The 11,868-nt window shown below is 42.7% G+C and overlaps 1 protein-coding gene across 4 annotated transcripts in view; it reads left to right on the top strand.

Annotated features, from left to right (window-relative positions):
- The window catches only part of SLC25A30 (solute carrier family 25 member 30), a 39,591-nt gene extending 27,979 nt beyond the window's left edge, over positions 1-11,612 (top strand). For 3 of the 4 annotated variants that reach the window (XR_745711.3, XR_012514399.1, XR_012514400.1), the window contains exons 11-12: positions 15-190; positions 5,693-6,707. The gene's annotated coding sequence lies outside the window, so the exon portion shown is untranslated. Of the gene's footprint in view, positions 1-14; positions 191-5,692; positions 6,708-9,910 lie in introns of those variants that run through there. The other variant, XR_745710.3, reaches the window with a different exon arrangement.
- The last annotated feature ends 256 nt before the right edge of the window (positions 11,613-11,868 follow it).

The raw sequence follows: 11,868 nt of genomic DNA, 5'->3' as shown, positions 1-11,868 counted from the left end.
TCTGGTTATTTCAGATACATAGAAACATTCAAACAAAGGCAAACTTCGTAGAATCTAGAAGGCTGGAGTAGGAAGAGTGTTTGTAAAAGCAGCTGCAGCCGTTTCTGTCTGCATGGAGAAGTTGCTGGGATCATCTTACTCATTGCCTGGCACCTGTGTGACCCCCCACATTGTATGAAATACCTGGCAGGTCAGTTGAGGCCAGTGAACTTGATTTGAGGGCTGGCTTGGGGTTCGAAATACCAGTGGGATGACATCAGTGTTATGAACTGTCAGGCTCCCTCAGCCCTTCTTACCATGCTGGGTGTTGCTAGAGGCAGATGAAGGGATCCTTGGTCAACTGTGGACCAGGCAGGGACACCTGGTTGGCAGAAAACAACCAGCGAACTCAATGTGAAGTGGATTCATTAATCTTTGTACTTGAAAGTACTCTGTAGGTGCCTGTTTTAGCACTTGAATTAAACCTTGTAGTTTATTTAAAAACTAACATTGGGGTCAGGATGTGATGGCTCATGCCTTATAGTCCCAGTGCTTTGGGAAGCCAGACAGGGTGGATCACTTGAGTTCAGGAGTTTGAGATTCTGGCCAACATGGTGAAACCCCATCTCTACAAAAAATACATAAGTTAGCTGGGTATGGTCGCATGCGCCTATAATCCCAGCTTCTCAGGAGGCTGAAGCAGGAGAATCTCTTAAACCCGGGAGGTGGAGGTTGTGTTGAGCTGAGATCACTGCAATCCAGCCTGGGAGACAGAGTGAGACCCCATTTCACAAAACATAAATAAATCCTAAAGCTGGGGAAAGAGGGCAGCTATTTGTTTTTGTTATGTTTTTAATTTTATTTTTTAGAGTGGTTATAGCAAAATTAATGGAAGATACAGAGATTCCCATATACCCCTGTCTCTTCCATCATCAACGTTCTGCACCAGAGCAGTGTGTTAATTACAACTGATGAACCTATTTGATGTATCATTGTCACCCAGAGTCCATAGTTTACAGTAGGGTTCACTCTTGGTGTTGTACATTCTGTGGATTTGGATGAATGTACAGTGATGCATAGCCACCATTACAATATCATATAGAACAGTTTCACTGCCCTAAAACTGGGGAGATCTGGCTTCAGTTTTCCTACCTACGAGGCTGAATGACATACCTGTATATGGTTACCTCCATGTGAAGGGCGGTGAGAACAGCTGGCTGCTGGTGTGTCTCAAATGCCTGTGAACGGTGAAATCCTTACTTGGATGGTGGTACCTGATAGACACGATTGGCTTTAAATCCAGCATATTTATTTTTAAACCTGCAGCTGGGGAAATGTGACAGGGTAAATTTTTGGTAGATTACAGGTAGATTCATTCTGCGGCAAAGCAGGGGAATATAAGACAAAGGCAATGTATAAATCTGTTTCTCAAAAGGCTAAATAAGGCCGGGCGCAGTGGCTCAAGCCTGTAATCCCAGCACTTTGGGAGGCCGAGGCGGGTGGATCATGAGGTCAAGAGATCGAGACCATCCTGGTCAACATGGTGAAACCCTGTCTCTACTAAAAATACAAAAAAAAAAATTATCTGGGCATGGTGGCGCGTGCCTGTAATCCCAGCTACTCAGGAGGCTGAGGCAGGAGAATTGCCTGAACCCAGGAGGCGGAGGTTGTGGTGAGCCGAGATCGCGCCATTGCACTCCAGCCTGGGTAACAAGAGTGAAACTCCGTCTCAAAAAAAAAAAAAAAAAAGGCTAAATAGTGGAACTATGAGTACCAAGAGCAAAACACAGGAAATAACTTACATGCCTGTAAGCATCCTCTGCTTACCAGCCTGTGTCCCTCTGTATAATGGCTTGCTATGTTCTTTTTTTTTTTTTTTTTTTTTTTTTAATGGAGATGAAGTCTTTCTCGGTCACCCAGGCTGGAGTACAGAGTACAGTGGCGCGATCCTGGCTCACTGCAACCTCTGTTTCCCAGGTTCAAGTGATTCTCCTGCCTCAGCCTCCCGAGTAGCTGGGACTACAGGCACCTGCCACCATGCCTGGCTAATTTTGTATTTTTAGTAGAGACAGGGTTTCACCATATTGGCCAGGCTGGTCTTGAACTCCTGACCTCGTGATCCGCCCACCTTGGCCTCCCAAAATGCTGGGATTACAGGTGTGAGCCACCGTGCCCAGCCTGGCTTGCCATGTTCTTCATGAGAAGAATGAGTTCCGTCTCAGCCTGCTGAGACTGTTTTTTTAATTTTTTTATTTTTTTGAGACAGGTTCTTGCTTTGTTGCCCAGGCTGGAGTGCAATGGTGTATGATAATGGCTTGAGCCTGGCCAATATTATTACTAGAAATAGGATTTCATCATATTGCTCAGGCTGATCTCAAATATCTGGACTCAAGTGATCCACCTACCTTGACCTTCCAAAGTGTTGGGATTACAGGCATGAGCCACTGTGCTTAGCTGAGACTCCTTTATGGGCAAAGAAATCAAAACTTCTGTCAGCTAGTGTTCAGTTCAGGCTGAGATAAATTTTTTTTTTAATTGTGAAATATACATAATGTAAACATTTACCATCCTAACCATTTTTTTTTTTTTTTTTTTTGAGACGGAGTTTCGCTCTTGTTACCCAGGCTGGAGTGCAATGGCGCGATCTCGGCTCACCACAACCTCCGCCTCCTGGGTTCAAGCAATTCTCCTGCCTCAGCCTCCCGAATAGCTGGGACTACAGGTGTGCGCCACCATGCCCAGCTAATTTTTGTGTTTTTAGTAGAGACGGGATTTCACCATGTTGACCAGAATGGTCTCGATCTCTTGACCTCGTGATCCACCTGCCTCAGCCTCCCAAAGTGCTGGGATTACAGGCGTGAGCCACCGTGCCTGGCCTCATTCTAACCATTTTTAAGCATACAATGCAGTGACATTAAGCATATTTGCATGTTGTGCAACCATCCATCACCCCATCCATCTCCAGAACGTTTTAGAAATAAATGGTTTTGAATAGATTTTAGTTTTTAATTCATTTAGCATTGTGTGTCCTTGTGGCGCTGATACAGTCCCAAGTTGGAAGGTAAGAGCCCCAACTTCCGTATGAATACTTGGATTTTTCATACCTGAGAGGTTCCCACAGTTCCCTGAACTGATATGGAAATACCAATTATTGTGTCAAGCAAATACGTTTCATTTAACCAGCCTACTCCCTGGGCTTCGAATCCTTTCATAGGAGGAACAAAGCCAAACACCAGCAGTTGGTGATTGCTGTTTAGGTTACTCTACGGTGCTGTTCCTCAGCATTACTGTATCTATACACAGGCACGGCTTCACCGAACACAACACAGAGTCGCCCCGTGCACAGTTGCTTTTGAGTTGGGTAATAACTGGTGATGCCTGTAAAAGTCCCAGCACTTTGAGAGGCCAAGGCAGAAGGATTGCTTGAGGCCAGGTGTTCAATATTTTTTTTTGAGACAAGGTCTCTGTCACCTAGATTATAGTGCAGTGGTGTGATCTCAGCTTACTGAAACCTCCCCCTCTTCCTTCACATAATCCTCCCCACTCAGCCTCCTGAGTAGCTGGGACTACAGGTACATGCCACCACACCCCACTCATTTTTAAATCTTTTGTAGAAATGGGAGTCTCCCTATATCGTCTAGGCAGGTCTTGAACTCCTGGGCTCAAGAGAGCCTCCTGCTTCGGCCTCCCAAAGTGCTGAGATTACAGGCAGGAGCTGCTGTTCCTGGCCTCAAAAAATTTTTAAAAATACACTAGGTGTGTTGGTATGTGCCTGTAGTCCCAGCTTCTTGGGAAGCTGAGGTGGCAAGATCTCTTGATCCCGGGAGTTTGAGGCTACAGTGAGCCATGATTATGCCACTGCACTCCACCCTGGGGGACAGCAAGATGCTGTCTCTAAAAAAAACAGACAAGCAAACATACGAAAACAGACAAATAAAAAACTGGTGTGGCCAAGTAACTCAGAAGTTTGCCCACCATGCCTTAGCTGTGACTGTATGCTGAGGCGTGGGGCGGCTGGGGGTTACAGCAAATCCCACAACTGGGACAGGAACAGTGGCGTGCTGGAACTGGTCCAGCAGTGTGCGAGAGCAGATTGTCACATTTTCAGGAATTTTGTGAGCTGGTTGTTACAGACGTTATTAACAATTAAGTTATATAAACATAGTTAAATAGATTATATAAGACAAAGGCGATAAAATTCACCCCTTCCGAATATTTACTAGTGTCTGCGCTCTTGAGGTTCTTTCCATCTATTGTATCTGCCTGGTAGAAATACTGTAAAATGTGCCATGGCATATCTTCGCAGCTGCACGTTGACGTTGTTGATAGCTTGACATTGGCCATGATGGGAGTGCTTGTACTGCAGATACTGACAGATGCTACAAGTCAGGCCTTTGTTTTGTTTTTGGTCTCAAGAGCTGGTTGTTAAACATTTGCCAGCATTCTGCTCGCCACTGGGTAGGAGGGTGAACAGAGCCAGGTAGGATGTTCTGTGAAGTTAGCCACCTGCCCCTGGTGGGAACATGCTCATGCGGACATTGTTATTTTGCATCATATGTGGACCTTCACACCAAGATTATAAAAAATTTATCCTTTGACTGTGTCCCTCAAGAGGGCCCAGAGGACACTCCCTTTAATGAGGTATTAGGAAATGTGTAGGCTGGATGTGGTGGCTCATGCCTGTAATCCCAGCACTTTGGGAGGCCAAGGTGAGAGTATCACTTAAGCCCAAGAGTTTGAGTCCAGCCTGGGCAATGTAGGGAGACCCCGTCTCTATAAAAAATTAAAAACTTAGCTTGGCATGGTGGTGTATGTCTGTAGCCCCAGCTACACGGGAGGTTGAAGTGGGAGGATCACTTGAGCCCAGGAGATCAAGGCCACAGTGAACTGTGATTGTGCCAGTGCACTCCAGCCTGGGTGACAGAGTGAGACCTTGTCTTAAAAAAAAAAAAAGACAAAAAAAATGTGCGGAAGAGAGCTCCATTTTCCTTTACAAGCTTTGCAGTGGGTGTCCTCTGCTTGCTGGGGGTGATGATAAGAAATGCTGCTCTTTAAGAGGGCTTCCTAATTTTAGAGACCGTGTTTAACAAGTGACGGTGTTTAACACCAGAGACACACTGGGCACCGTTACTTTCATGGACAGCAGGACTACAGTGGTAAAATGAATGTTTTCAACTTGCGAGGATCTTTGGTAATATCTCTAGGAATAAAATAGTCTACTAAAATATAAGTTGATCTACATAATTGGAAATTATCAGGTAAGTAGACTTCTAATTTGAATCACCGTAATAGTCACGGCCCCTCCGCCAGTTCTAGGATCTGAACAGTTTTGCAGACTGGAGCCCACTGACATAGCTGCAATATATATATAATAAAAATCATGGCATATAATAAAAATACTGCTGCCTTTCCCTCAGACCACACCTGTAGCATCGTAGGGATTTCCCTATGGCCAGTAGACAGAGAAAGAAAAAACTGAGGCCTCATTTATTGATGGTTCTGAAATATATACGTGTGTGTGTGTGTGTGTGTGTGTGTGTGTGTGTGTGTGTGTGTATACATATATATAGGCACTTATATATCTATAGGCACCAGATAGAAGTGAATTGCTACACTATGAGAGCCCCAGTCATGAGTGTCATTGAAAAATAGTTGGATGGAAAGAAAATCTTCCAAGTGTTTAAAATTCCAAACAGTACGTATATACCTCCAGGACTGGAAACCTTGAATCCACGATTAAGGACAAGATGATTAATCTCCATTTGCCCTGAGAACTATGACTTCGGTGCCCTGCGCAAGCTCTCTCTGCCTGCTGCCATCCATGTAAGATGTGACTTGTTCCTCTTTGACTTTTGTCGTGACTGTGAGGCCTCCCCAGCGATGTGAAACTGTAAGTTTAGTAAATCTCTTTCTTAGCCGGGCGCGGTGGCTCACGCCTGTAATCCCAGCACTTTGGGAGGCCGAGGCGGGTGCATCACAAGGTCAAGAGATCGAGACCATCTTGGTCAACAAGGTGAAACCCCGTCTCTACTAAAAATACAAAAAATTAGCTGGGCATGGTGGCGCATGCCTGTAATCCCAGCTACTCAGGAGGCTGAGGCAGGAGAATTGCCTGAACCCAGGAGGCGGAGGTTGCGGTGAGCTGAGATCGCGCCATTGCACTCCAGCCTGGGTAACAAGAGCGAAACTCCGTCTCAAAAAAAAAAAAATCTCTTTCTTTTGTAAATTGCCCAGTCTGGAGTATGTTTTTTTTGAGACAGGGTCTCACTCTGTCACCCAGAAAGGAGTGCAGTGGTGCGATCTTGGCTTACTGCAACCTCCTCCCAGGCTCAAGTGATTCTCCTGCCTCAGCCTCCTGAATGCTGGGATTACAGGTGCATGTCACTACTGCCTGGCTAATTTTTTTATTTTTAGTGGAGATGGGGTTTCACCATCTTGGCCAGGCTGGTCTTGAACTCCCAAACTCAAATGATCCACCCACCTTGGCCTCTCAAAGTGCTGGGATTATAGGTGTGAGCACTGTGTATGGCTCTTGGGTATGTCTTTATCAGCAGTATGAAAATGGACTAATACACAACCCAACACAGAATAAATATTTGATAAGTGGAAGTGCAAATGAATGAAAGGGTAATCTGTAATGTTACGAGATCTCTAACACTGTACAACAAGCACACACATGCACACACACAACAAACATGTAGGCTTAATTATTTTATATATATATATATATATATATATATATATATATATATATATATAATTATAAATAATACATGCTCATTAAACATTTTTTTTTTCCTGAGACAAGAGTCTTGCTCTGTCACCCAGGCTGGAATGCAATGGTGCCATCTAGGCTCACTGCAACCTCCGCCTCCCGGGTTCAAGCAATTTTCTTGCCTCAGCTGGGATTACAGGTGCGTGCCACCATGCCAGGCTAATTTTTTGGATCTTTAGAGGAGATGGGGTTTCACGATGCTCGCCAGGCTGGTCTCGAACTCCTGACTTCGTGATTTGCCCACCTCGGCCCCCCAAAGTGCTGGGATTACAGGTGTGAGCCACTGCATCTGGCTCATTAAAATATTTAAAAAACAAAATACAAGTAAAATTTTATGAAAATTTAAATGTAATTGAAATGATGAGCCATCAAGCAAATTTACTATAATTTATACTTAAATTATTTCTACATGTTTGTTAATATCCTGCTATGAACATCTTTGTAGATTAAACTTTTTTTTTACAAAAAATTTAAGGGATTATCAATTTATGAAAAAGCTCTAGAAGGGGAAATTTTTAAAAAGTGAGCATTTCAAGGCTAGTGATAGATACTTCCAAAAATGTTTTTACTAACACTTACTTTCGTTGCCAGTATGTGACTTTCTTGCATGTGTTTTAATTTTATTATTAGCAAAGAGGCAGTTCATAGCTTTTTGAGGTTGAAATCTTGGAAGGTAATTATGCTTTTCTTCAAAATATGCCTTGATTCTAAATATTGATTCTGAATTCTAAGCTGGGGTACGATTTGTCTAATTTTTCTGTTATTATGAAATAAAGTCTTAGCTACTATTTAAATAAATTGTCAAGGTTTACAGTGATTTATACAGTCACTGCTGTGTGAGTGGGAAATTGATAAAGTGAGGAAGAAAGGAAATAATTTGAAAAGGAAAACAGACCTTCAGACCCTTGATGAAGCTATAAAAAACCTACAGCAAGGGAAGTAGTTCTTCTGATCACAGGCTAGAGGACTGTACACAAAGAAATCCATCAATTCCACATGAACATGCTCTGAAAATTCACGAGGTAGTGTACACAGGCAGGTGTATAAGAATGATTTCTTTTAAATTATTCCATTTTGTAACTTTGCTGTTTTGTAAGCAATGAAGTAAAATGGAAAATGATCCGAGAAGTCTGTGTGTTCTAACGTTCCTCTTCTTTTATGCCCTGATTTCGTGTCTTGGCACTAGTACAACCTTGAAGTAGCATAGAACGCTGGGAGGCAGTTCTGCAAGCCTGTGACGCTCATCCTTAGAACTCATCCTTGCTAAATACCCTGTGACAGAACAAGTACTAATGGGTTCAAATGTATGTCTTCATGTTGCTCACTTTCATTTGTGTTAGCATAGAGGGAAAGGAGAAGGTCCTGCCCAGTGTCCTGGTTCCAATGACAGGTCTGCCCTTCACTGTCGAGCAGCTCCCAAACCTCCCTGAAATTTACTTTTCTCATTTATTATATAGGGCAAAAAACAATATCTACCAACTACCTACCTGAGTGAAAGTGAGGAGCAGATGAGAGGTGCTTTGGAAACCGACCCATGAGCTATTCTTGGAATGCCACGTTATTAGCAGGGGTCCTTTGCAGTGTCTAGGTTTGAGTCATTGAGGCAGGCTGACCACGGTGAGGCTATGAAGCACGCATTATAGGGAGGTCTTTGGATCCTTACCCCCATCTCCTTCCCTATCTCTCCCCTTCCCTGACCTAGAGCACCTCTGCCTCTTGTCCCTTAGGCATTTTTCCATCTCCTGACCTCATGACCCACCCACCTCAGCCTCCCAAAGTGCTGGGATTACAGGCGAGAGTCACCGTGCCTGGCCTTTCTCAATAATCTTAAGGAAACCTTTCCTACTCTCTTCTACCTGCTCTACCAATCCAACCCCTAGAGGTGAACTACAAATAACAATTTGCTGTTTTTTCAGACATTTTTACTCTGTGTGTTTGTGTTTTTGAACCAAAAATGGAATTGTGGCAGGCCAGTTCTCCCTGACAATCACACAGACAGGCCTGCATAGCACCCCAGCTACTCAGACAGATTTCCACAGCACTGCCTTAACACTGAGCAAGTAGTTAAACTGAGGGAAATCAGTGCCCAGACATCAAGGCTAGAAATGAAACATACAGTAAGTAGGAGCCTTGGACAGGATTCTCCCTAACCTGGAGCAAGCCAAAATAATGGGGACAGTCTCAAATTCCTAGTGTCAGGACTCATCTGAGGTCGACGGAATCTGAGACAAGTCAAGATAACTGAGGCAGCTGTTTGAATAGGTTCATTGGAGATTCTGAGGTAGCTCTTCAGACCAAGCTATGAAAAAGATAAGATAGAATCACTCCAGTACTAATTTTTTTTTTTCCTATTTTTAGTAGAGATGGGGTTTCACCATGTACCACAGTAAACAGGCCTTGAAGGTACTGGCTCTTTTAAATTAGACTCAGCAAGCATTTTTGCCTCTGACCTTCGAGTTGAAACAAAATTAATTACTTAGGCGAATGCTATATTGCATGTAGGTACATAATCCCAACCTGTATAAGCACTAAGAAAATTGTAACACTTTGAGTTGGTCTGGTGGAATTATCTCCGGCTTTCTCCCTGTATCCAGTTATAGCAATAAATTCCCTTCTTTCCTAGTTTGTCTGCTTCTCATTATTGGGCCTCAAGAAAATGCGGCTAGACTCGGCTTGGTTTTGGGAACAGAATTACATTCATACTGTAACTTGCTTTCTAAATTCAATAATATTTGGTGAACTTTCTTCCATGTCAGTAGATACAGATGTACTCACTTCTCCCCTCCCTTTCAGTTCTATTAAGGTATAACTGAAGTACATTGCATATGCATGTATATACTACACATATTTAAAATGTACAATTTGATCAGTTTTGGGATATGTGTACAGTTGTGAGACCATCACTATGCTAAAATAACATTTTAATCACTTTTGAAAATTTTCTCATGACTTTAGGTAATCCACAGATTACATAGAACAAGAATCCATAAAATGCTTCCTTTTAATGATTGTAAAGTGTCAGGTTTGTGGTAGATTTAAAATGTTACGCGTTCTTTGCTGCTGCTCGCATTGAGAGGTGGAGTCAATTTCCCTTCTCTTGAATCTGGGCGGTCCATGGAGGTGTGCTGGTGTTCTCTCTCTCTCTTTCTCTTTCAGTACAACTGACCTTCTATGAAGGTTAAAAGAAGACTCTGGGAACAGCCTCTTCAAACCTTGAGCCATATAAGAAGTCCGAATACCCTGAGGTCTTTATGCTCGAGAGACTGGCTGGAGAGAGCAGACCCAGAGGCTTTGAGCCTGTGTGAGGATGTAGAGATCCACAGTCAATTTCTAGCTGTTCAGCCTGTGACTGAGTCATTGAAGCTGTGGCTCCAGACACTGTGAGCAGAGGCAGATCTTTCCCAATGTGCCCTTTGCAAATTCCTGACCCACAAAATCATGAGATAATAATAAAATGGTGATTGTTTAGCACGCAATTTTTGGATTAGTGTTTTACTTTTTTTTTTTTTTTTTTTTTTTTCTGAGACGGAGTCTGGCTCTTGTTACTCAGGCTGGAGTGCAATGGCGCGATCTCAGCTCACCGCAACCTCCACCTCCTGGGTTCGAGCAATTCTCCTGCCTCAGCCTCCTGAGCAGCTGGGACTACAGGCACGCGCCACCAGGCCCAGCTAATTTTTTTTTGTATTTTAGTAGAGACGGGGTTTCACCATGTTGACCAGGATGGTGTCGATCTCTTGACCTCGTGATCCACCCGCGATTAGTTTTTTAAACATCAATCAGCAACAGGAAAAAAAAAAAAACTGCTCCTATTGATGAATATTTAGGTTGTGTTCAATTTTTCTCCATTAAAAACTATCCTATAAACGTACTTTTTTGCATACATAAGAATTTCTCTAGAATAATTTCCCAGAGATAGAACGATAGACCTGCTGGATCCAAGGACGATCTTTTCTCTCTCTCTTTCTCTCTCTCTCTGTCTCACTCTCCATTTCTCTAGCCTCCATTTTAATAGGTGTTGGCAAATTTCCCTCTAAAAAGAACATATCAACCCCTGCCCCGAAAAAAACGTGGCATTTTTTCTTCACTCTGAAAAGTCTTTGACAACTCACTTCATCTCCTTGTGTTTTATTTGCTTATCTTTAAGTGGAAAATAATAACCCTACCCTGCTTACACACAGGGTTGTGATGAAGACATCAAAACTGAGGTCTGTTTTTAAAATTTCTTTTATTTTGACAAACAAAACTGAAATCTGAATATGATTTTACAAACAAGGTGTCATCTGCTATGATATGGGGACCTTAATCATTTGGGGATAAGACTCCTCTGACTTTGGCTTTGTCCTTTTCCTGAGATATTTTGGGCAATCCTGGCTCTTATTTTCTTGCTCTTTCTAGCTCTCTCTCTCTCTCTCTCTCTCAAACATAGTATGTATATTTAAACCTTCCATGTATAGATGTACTTCATGTTTAAGTGTTTATTCTATCAATTTGAATCATCTTATGGGAACAATTACCAATACTTAAATAAACACATTTTAAGAACTGCAATTGTATTCATCCTGGTGTCTAGTCCTTCTGGCAGTAAGCTAAACATCATCTAGAAACAGGAAGAAATTTAACTTGTAATACAGAGCATAACAGTGAATCCATTACAGGGAGTTTGTACTTTTGGGTGGTGGTGGAGGACTAGACAATATTTCTTCATACAGAAAAGAAGCCCAGAATGAAGTAGAAGGTTCAGCATGTTGTACACCACACTTTCCACTAGATTTTGAGCAACACTGCATTGCTTAAATGTATATTCTTCTATGCTAGTGTTCTACACAATTAGAATACCCCATCAAAACTGCTGTTAGTCTATTTCATTGGTTCCTCTCCTGTCCTCCATAAGCCAGATGGTGACTGCTAGATCCTCTAGGCATGGCTGACTTCCTTGGCTCCCTCAATTCCTCATTCAAGAATAGATCAGGCATCATTGTGTCTTCCTTCCTCTCCCCTCATTTAACCTGATTAAACCTTCAGCCTTGGCCCAGATCTTTTCCACTGGTATCATGACCTACTTTGCAGTCCTTTAGTACCATGAATCACCAGTTGGTAAAAATATTTTGGCAGGG

Source organism: Saimiri boliviensis, chromosome 16, assembly GCF_048565385.1.
Source record: "Saimiri boliviensis isolate mSaiBol1 chromosome 16, mSaiBol1.pri, whole genome shotgun sequence".
Taxonomy (NCBI): Eukaryota; Metazoa; Chordata; class Mammalia; order Primates; family Cebidae; genus Saimiri; species Saimiri boliviensis.
Note: the sequence above shows the minus strand (reverse complement) of the source record. Positions and strands in the feature narration are given on the sequence as shown.